Raw genomic sequence first — 9,819 nt, 5'->3', positions numbered from 1 at the left:
GTTCTTCTTCAAGATGTTATCCATATAGCAGAGCCACGAGCTTCTCCATGATCTTATCCATGTTGCGTTCAAAAACACAGTCTGAGTACTCACAGCCCTGCCCATCGCCTATCATGTTGGCCAGCCTTGTGGGATTTTGAACAGCTGTAGCCGCTTCTTGTTCTTTGATAAGCCAGGTCCAAGCTCCAATCAGCCAGAACTCTGTTATCGTGGTTCCGAATTGGTAGATGTCGTTCAATGTCCTCCATCGAGAGTGTCGCCACTGACCATCGAGTATCCAGCAGCAAACGTCTCTGAGGGACAATCAGGCTCTCCCAAGCCCAGGAGGGTGTCAGTTGCATTAAGGGGCCAGTTGATCAAATTCATAATTCTTCTTTAGGTTTTTAGAGAACAAGTCTGGGAGACTCTCTTAGAATCAGAATCAGAAGGGTTAGAGAATAAGCGAGACTATACAAAAGACATGAGATGCCAAGCAGGAAAGATAAGGGAGAGGGAGAAAGTGCGACGCCTCCGTCAAGAGCCAAACATAACCAACACTGTCATAAATTCTTGACATCAGCAGTTAAATGGAATGAAATCGGCGACTCAGTATTGGGTGATTTTTCAGTTCCGACGATTTAATCCAAGTTTGCTCGGCTAACGCTATCCTAGGATATTGGTGCACTTGTGCTCTTTTCACTGTATTTCCACAGTATTCTAATTTATTTAATGAAATATTGATATCTGGTGTCCCTGTATTGATACAATATTGCAAATTAACACAATACGATGGCTGTATTGATATGCCACAAAAATTTCACCATGTAGTGGCACAGATTTGTAGAAGCTTCTTCCCACATGTTAAACCACACAGACGCAGCTATACAAACATGTTCCACTTATGGTGCAAGAGCTCAATTGTGACCACGCTTTTAAATGTTTATGGACACTGCAGTTGTTACTGTCAGCACAGTCTGTGTGTCAAAAGCTACATCAGAGTTGCCCTTGTTCATTGCACACAGGCCTCGAGGGAGAATTCAGCCGAGACAGAAATGGTAAGATAAATTCATGAAATAATAACAATACAAAATATATATTTATATCCTTATTTATCAAATTACATGAGCAGAACCAGCAATGTTGAAGCTCATTAATACTACAGTTCAAACAAATGCACCCCTTGGACCTTTGGCCTTCTTAATAATCTTCTTAATCTCCTGGAGATCGTTTTGAATAAAATCCTCAGTGGCTGTGGATGAGGATTTTTTCACGACAGTTGTTGATGCTGAGAAGGAGGGATTGAGTGGAGATGGCAACCCCTCTGTAGGCAATGCTGTTGAGCAGTGCGGTGAATCGCTGAGATCAACAGTTTTCTGGAGCAGGGTGACTGTATTGCTGCCTTCCTCTTCCTGCAACAAATAAGAGCTTGTTATAATTTCATGTACATTTGCACATCAGATGTAAAAGAAAATGTTCTTAAACCACCGATCTTTTCAGGTCAGCTATTCATTGAATGCTTGTTCAGCATCCTCATCAATAAGGGTCTCAGTGGAAGGGTGTATGTGTGTTTGCATATTGCTCAACGCTTTGGTACTAATACGGTACCTTCAAAGATAATTGACATTGCCTCTTCTGCAGACTTGGCATTTAACTCCCAGTGGCTCACAAAGTCGGAGAGCCAGCCCATCAAGGAATATATATGGGGAGCAGAAGCAAGGTTGCACAGTTTCTTCTCTTCAGCTGCAGCCTCTTCCTCATCTTCACGAATTTGTCTCTTAAAGATTTCCACTTTATCCAACAAACACTTTCACTCACTCCCAAATTCTTTGCAATTTCCCTCCACAAATTGCTGTCCTTTTCCACGTCTCTATTATGTGTTAAGGACCCATCGTAAAGACACGGGCAACGTTGCACCTCTTCACACAATCTCATAACGTCTATTTGAATTTTTGCAGGTTGGGTTAAAGACATCCTCTGAATTTCTGCCTATAATGAAGACAAAAGAAAGAAAAAGACATTAAACAAACAACCTAAAGGTTTCTCACATGACATCACATGCACTCAGGAGCTGTGTGCCATTTTGACACAACCACTCCATTCCCCGACTGCCTTTTTTGCTAGCGCACATCTTCTTCACAGGATCCACAGGAATCATTTTTTCAGTTGAACCATACATTGAATTTTAAAAGGTCATTTCTTTAGCTTTGGGCACAAATGACCAAATTCCTTTTTCTGTCCAGGTTCCTAGAAACAATGATTTTATTTTGGAAAGAATATTTATTATTCCAAAGAGGTCTATTAGGCAAAGTAGTGCAATCACTTGCAACACAATGCTTATTTCTGTGAGTTAAAAATGATAACAGAATTTTTATTTTTCGCAAATACACAACAATGGCTGTATAAATTACACGTTTCACATTAGTGGGTGGGTCGCTGTCAGAAGTCGCTGTGCACGTGCAGTTGCCAGTCACACGCGCTCCTTCTTCTTTAAATACAAGACGACGGAGGTGAGAAACACGACAAAAGCCCGTTTTTGTTTTTTCTTTGTGTTTTTTTTTATGTAAACCTAAGTCCTTTAATAATATTATTAAAAACGTAAGTAAAGCTGCGTTCAATTTACCTCGAATGTCCGAGGTGGGAGTGTCATTGCTCAAGGTGAGCGCGTTCCAGTAGTAAAGTCAGAAAAGCAAAGAAAATGAGTATTTCTTTTGCACCATAGCAAATTAGAACCATTCGTACATCGCTTGTAATACAGTACAGTGCTTTGTTTGTCGCACTTAAAAACAAAGCCCACCAGCCATGACAGCGACTCTAACAACAGTGATGTGTTCGAGGAACCGCATTCCGCCTTTTTCCTGGCTCGGATAAAACGGTTCCACAAGCTTGTTTGCGATTTCTCGCCACGATAACAAGCGTTAATCCGTTTGTTCTTGTAAAACTCATGATCGTACAGGTTGGGATAAAGGGCAACCTGCTCAGCCAACTACTTGTCAAAGCCATTGTGTGATGGTCCCGTTTGGGAATTTGTTATCACTCGTTCGTCGAGATTTTTCCTCTTTGGGATGAACTCTGGCAGTAGGTTTCTTTTCCGGTTTAACGCGGCGTCTTTTACCAATCAGCGTTCGACCTGGGCATAGCGTCATCCAAGTCGAGCGACTGTAGGGGAGGACGACAGGTAAGTATTAAAATTTTATTAACGTTTTTAATGTCTTTCTTCATTGTTACCGTCGTTCTCTCATTGTTTGTTGGGTTACTTAATTATTTATTCTTCTTCTTCTTCTTCTTCTTTTTTTTTTAATTTTACGGCATTTTTCTCTTTCCCCTATATGTTTGTGTATTTGTACATATACATACCATAATTTATTTACATAGCACTTTAAAAAACAACACATGGCCGACCAAAGTGCTGTACAGCAGAAATACGAGAGAATACAAGAATTCTTGTATTATTACAAGCATAATAAATACAATAAATAAATAATAATACTTTTGTCTTAATTCAGGGGCGATTCTAGGTTTCAAACTTTGGGGGGGCTCAGCCCCCAGTCATAATGTCATGCATGTAGTAGTTGTATTTAATATTAATCAAATGTGCTGTCTGCAAATGGAATCATCCCTTTTCAAATTTGCAAACCTCTATTCCATTGGACTATTGAATACCTTCTGTCTAAGAATAATTCAGTGTGAATAATCAGAGATTTCAATACACCCGTTTTAGGGTGGAGCCTTTTGTTGCCAAACCCAAGGCAAAGGCTCAGTCATTAAAGAAGTCCAAGAACTCCCCAAAAGTTGGGGATTTACTTACCTGGATGACTGAGCATCAAGAAGTTAAAGAACTATTTGTGGCAAAGCACATCATTTCAGTCTCAGTCTTCAGTTAACCACATAGAGGCAGTCCTCCAAATCATCATGCACTTAAAGTAGCATTATTCAGTATAAACACTGAAAAATCATAGACAAAGGAAACTAGTAATAGAGTTGTTTTATTATGTTTTTAAACTTAAAATACAAATCCTCCTTTTGTTATGTAGTCTCAGCACAGAACATCATGTACGATAATTTCAAGAGTGGAGAATAGATTTGTAGTCCATCACATTAATGTAGTGGCAGTTATCATTTTCAGCCATGTTTAGAATGATATGAATCCTGCAAAATGCTATTAGTATCAATATACTCTGTTTATGCTTTGTTTACCAGCATTTTTACAGTGTGCTACTGGAAAGACAGCAAAACATCCATGAAATACCATGGCTCAGTGTCTGAGTGTCTAAATGAGTCTCACAGTCCTCCCCAACCCCCCAGAAATGACCTCTGACAAGAAAACCCAATTCCTGCTATTCAACACTGAAGAAATGTCAACATTCACAAATTCTGCCAAATTGCAAAACACTAATAAAACCTCTGTAACTTTGTGAAAAACACAAAAGTCCAAAGAGTCGTGCTGACAAATTTGTTTCTTTGTCACAGCAGCTTTTTCTTTATCATGTAGACAAATAGATAAATATATAACTGCTTTACGCTTGAGATCAAAGTAGGCTGTATGTGGCTGTCGATGTAAAATGAGTTTGACACCCTTTCTTTACCCTGGAACAGTAGGGAATACTGACATTAATGTTCCCTTCCTCCCAGATGGAGTTAAAAAATCATGTGTCTTTGGGAATGAACAATCTCCTCAGTCTGGAGCAGGAAAATGACATCAGCGTTTCTCTGAAGCTGCTCCTCTGTCTGGAGATGATGCTGTGGAGTGAGTGTAGTGGATTGACAGGAGTCTGCTTAGCACCCATCACGCTGCCACAATTGTCAGTCTATCCAGCTCCATACCAACAACAAAGCTTGCCTTCCTCTGCATTTTTCCAGATGTGAAACACTTCTTTATGCTTCCGCCCCCAGGCTCCACCCGGAGACCCTAAAGTCCACCATTAACTCCTTGGTTTTGCTGCTGTTAAGATGGAATTGTCTGGATTCACACCATTCAACAAAGCCTGCGATCAGTTTTCTGTACTCCTCGTCCTGTCCACTCCTGATACAGCCCACGACTGCAGTAGTGTCAGTGACCTTCTGCTTGTGACAGCACTCCGAGTTGTATATGAAGTCTGATTTGTACAGGGTGAGCAGGAACAGAGAAAGCACAGTCCCCTGCGGCACTCACACGTTACTGACCATAGTCACCCACCCATACTGAGGTCTGCCCACAGCGAAAAGCAAACAACAGTTTGAAAGCAAACAACTATTCGTAATCACTGATAAATTAGGTTTTTTGTGTCTGGCATTTATGTTTTGGGGTTTGGTATCCAAACTTTTCAGTACCACTGCTGAGGTTTAGCTAGGTTTTGCAGTTTATGCATTATTACAACTGGAAATATAAAAGTAAAGACTGACAGCAGACAAGATGAATCTGCACCATCAAACTCAGGTGTGGGACTGTGGGCTGTCACCTCTGACTTCCTCTACCAGAGAAGAAGCTGATGCAATTTAAAGTGCCAAGTCATCCAAATTATCAAAGCTGACTGGATACTGGAGGCTTCTTATATTTCCATTTTCCCCTGGGCAGCTCAAGACGATGGTTTGTTTGTAAGGCATCTTATATTGAGGAAAGTGGTAATAAAAATGTGGTATTGTTTCTTTTTTAATTTCGCAGGCAGGTAAGCAAGCGACCGGAGTTTATGCTAGCTGGTAAAGCAGCTTACACACTGGGCATATTGCCAGTCAGTTATGAGGATAATGCAGACAACTACACACTCAAACCCACACTTATGGCCTACTTAGAACCACCAACTGAACACACACACACACACACACACACACACACACACACACACACACACACACACACACACACACACACACACACACACACACACACACACACAGAGGCGGTGTTACCGAACTGAAATGACTGGTATTATTGAATGTGCAGGTCATCAGCCAGGTCCCCTGCACTGAAACGTCACACTAGTAATCCCTCTTTAAATAACACCAGTCTTTATGAAGCTTTCGGTCACTGATCAAATGGTAAATGGCCTGTATTTGTATAGCGCTTTACTAGTCCCTAAGGACCCCAAAGCGCTTTACACATCCAGTCATCCACCCATTCACATACTGGTTATGGCAAGCTACATGGTAGCCACAGCCACCCTGACAGAGGCGAGGCTGCCGAACACTGGCACCACCTGGCCCTCTGACCACCACCAGTAAGCAACGGGTGAAGTGGGGGTCGAACCAGCAGCCTTCCGATTACAAGGCAAACTCCCAACTCTTGAGTCAATGTGAAGCTAAACTGGTGAAATTGGACTAAATGAAATTTAAAGTGAGTTTTGGATCCATGTTGCAGATAGTGTGATGTCAGTATGATACTGAACACTGAAATATGTCCATGTATTGAAATGCAATACAATAGATAAAGCTGAGCCTTTGAATCTTTGTACTTTCTATACAACAGATCTGGAAATTTAAGTTTGAAATGATCAACATGAGTCTTGCTGGACTGAGTTAATATCAAATATCCACAGGTAACCTATCTTCTCTGTTTGATCCATACTTCTAATCATATTTTTTTGTTGTCATTTACTTTTTGTCCTTTCCAGTTTACAGAATGAATAATCTTATTTTGGGCAAATTACAAGTGAGTGGTCAGCAAATTAAATTACTCTTTCCAGTGTTTTTAAGATAAACCTCACAAATAGGGGCATATTCATATTCATATTCAACTGAATTAAAATGTAGGCTCTATTTTTCTATATGATGCTCCATTACAAACAGTTTATTCATTCATCAATTTTCATCCCTGCTTCTATCCAAAAACAACGATTGGACGTGAAGCCAAGCAGTCGTCGTTATTACTGTATCTTCCACTACAATCTCATGTGCACGTGTACAGCTTTTACCACCAGAGGGAGACACATACCTTTTTATATCACAACTAAATGCGGACAAAACACAGATAAAGGGGCCTGTAAGAAATTCACTTCCCTAATGGCATTCCTCCCAGGAAACAGAACTCAATCATTTTTAACAGGCCCTCATAAATTTCAATGAGTTTTTAATTAGGAGGAGCTCAGAGTAATTGTCTCCCAGGCAGTTTTAACAGGAGGAAGATCATGCTGACAGATTGAGTCTGTGTGGCAGATTGCTGCAAATCACCTAATTATGAGAAGAAGTCAAACTTTCAGCTTTTGATCATGATTATTTTGGCTTTATTGGATAATTTCACCATCAACAGAGAAAGGAAGGGCTGCCGAGTGTCTGCATCAGAGAATCATGTGTGACGAAAGTCTCAGACTCATCTTCAGGGCACTGTAAATTTGTTTTTCTTGCCTTTTGTTCAGTTGTTTGTTAAAAAAACGCACAGTTAGAAACTTATATATGTTTAAAACTCAAAGGTTTGTTGAGTATTATACTATTTTTTTGTTAATGTTGCTTGCATATGATCTAAAAACCTTCCCCCGGGCCATGATTAAAATCATAGAAACCCTTGCTGAATTTTTCCATAAATAAGCTGAATTTCCTGCTGAGAAGTCTTTGAAATGACATCTGCGAAAAATCCAAAATCTATGAATATGGAAATATTATCAAATGAAAATTTTGAATTCTTAAATACTTCACTGAAATAGCCCCATTCCCACCACTTTGTAGTTTGGATTTTAGTTTCCCAAGTTGTCCACTTAAGCAGTATCGGTCCAAATTTAGTTGAGAAAAATGGTGCTTACAGGTAAATGCTCCGGTTTTGGGTGAGCTGGATTTGAAAACAAGGTGAACCAATGTTTTCTTTTGCAGAGTTACTCAGCCACGAGAAGTAACGTCACACATTTTTGAGTGGATTTGAACATTAATTCATTATGCAGATGTTCTGCAGGCTCAAGCCCAATTTCTGTTTTACTTATAATTGGAAGAGCAGTTTTAGTTGTACCTCTAAGATTAAAAAAAAAATCCCACAGGTTTCCAGCATCACCTGTGTTCATTATGTCTGTATGGTAGGTCACAGACATTATTATGCTTGCGGCCTACCCTGTATATCCTAGTGCTCAAATATATAGTGACCAGATTCTCTTTGGACTCAAGCATCAGAGCTGTTTTAAGATATTGTGTGTGTTCTGATTTCTTTGTGTTTGATTAGAATTATTTATTTTGCTTCGATGACTATACTCTCCTTTCAAGCCTGGTCACAAAGATTTGGCTTTAGGAGTTGACATTTGTTTGGACAATATCTGTGAACTTCTATATTTAGGATATTTTGTTGTTCACGTCTATAAGAGTGAAAGAAAAATAACAGGCTATATTTCCAGGATCGAAATAAGACGCTTTTAGAGTCACTGCAGCTAGAGAAAGCACAACAAAATTAGCTGTGTACAGTTAAAAATCACATTTCACACACTCAGACTTGCTAACAATGCACACAGATAGCAATTAGACATCCTCACATGCTTGTGGAATCATGCCAAATAATATGCATTTACACTCATTTGTAGAGGCAATATGCGAGTAATTGTGTCTACAAATCATCCACTCATTCACAGAGGGGTGAGTTCCAGCTTTCTGGATGCATCTGACTTCACGGGTGGAGTGTGTCCTGAAGATGTCCTCCAGTGTGAGTACATCCGATGATTTTTTATAAGTTGCTTATGACTTTCTGGACACTTTTCCTTTCAGCCTTTGTACTGTAGTGTATGGTTGTATGTTAGAACACTTTCATTAGTGCAGTGATAAAAGGTCTTGAACAGCTCTGTGGACACATTGGTCTTCCTAAGTGTCTTTAGTTAATAGAGCTGCTGTTGGGTCTTCTTTATCAGAGCAGTGGATTTGGCTGTCTGTGTGTGGTCCAAAAATGTAATAGCAGAAGATCCTCTCCTCTATCCCTGTCTTTGAAAATTAGTCAAGAGAGGAACCTCCTATCCATTTCTTTTTACAGATCTAGAGATGATCTTTTAATTCTTCAAAAAGAATTAGACTTCTGTATTTTTGTGGCAAAAACACTGACATGTAATTCTTCTTTAGCCAAGTGGTTTTAAGAGTCTGTCATTTTGATATGAATATAAATTAGATGAAAATCCTTAGTGAACTTTTGTATAACCATTATGAAGATTGAGTAAGAAGCCAGTTAGCTTATCTTAGATCGTATATGTGGAAAAGGCCGCCCTGTCTCTGTTCAAAGTATAGACTATATAAAAAAGATGGACAGAGCCTCCAGGTTTGCAATATGAAACCAATGCAGAAGTACTTTAAACCTGCATTTCTTCTAATGGACGTAAGGGGGAGTCTTCCCCGATTTCAAAAACAAGTGCAATAGTAAAAGACTCTATAAATGCTTTCCAAATGATTAAACAGCTTAAACCCCAGACATGCAGACGTGCAAACCAGTTGGCTACTGCCTGGTAACCACTGGTCGCTAGGGAAAAGTGAAAACTCAACCAGCTGTGAATGATTGCTGGAGGTTGTTTGCCGTTGCTAGGTAAAATTGGTTACAAAGAGGCCTGCAGTATATGGTGTATGGGGCTGCTGAAAACCTCCTTCCGAGAGCAGATTGCCTCATTTGCATGGAAGGTGTCTGTAAACAGAGTGAAAGGCAAAAATGAAAACAGAGAATGTTCACCTTCAAAGTAAAAGTCGGTCCTTTTTGAAATATGTTGGCTTCAGCAATAATTCAAACTTTTAATTTGAAGGAGAACATTCTCCACTTCCAGTTTGAGTTTCCCTTTCTGACCTTTCACTGCATTGCTGGCTTGTTAGTGAGTGTTGCAGACAAGCTTGCAACCAAAACAATCACAAGTAGGTTTTTGCAGCAGCACCCCCTTTAAATCTGATGCTGCATTCCAAACACCTCAGAAGTTAAAAATCACGTTGGAA

General features: G+C 39.8%; 1 long non-coding RNA gene across 1 annotated transcript; it reads right to left on the bottom strand.

The window, feature by feature from the left end:
* Positions 1-1,028: 1,028 nt before the first annotated feature.
* Positions 1,029-3,065, bottom strand: LOC308399537. Its single transcript, XR_013972196.1, has 3 exons — positions 2,600-3,065; positions 1,585-1,965; positions 1,029-1,388 (listed from the first exon to the last, which is right to left on the bottom strand). It is a non-coding gene; the product is annotated as an uncharacterized lncRNA (long non-coding RNA).
* Positions 3,066-9,819: the final 6,754 nt, after the last annotated feature.

The sequence above is a fragment of the Rhamphochromis sp. 'chilingali' genome (genome assembly GCF_963969265.1).
Source record: "Rhamphochromis sp. 'chilingali' genome assembly, chromosome: 7".
Lineage (NCBI taxonomy): Eukaryota > Metazoa > Chordata > Actinopteri > Cichliformes > Cichlidae > Rhamphochromis > Rhamphochromis sp. 'chilingali'.
Note: the sequence above shows the minus strand (reverse complement) of the source record. Positions and strands in the feature narration are given on the sequence as shown.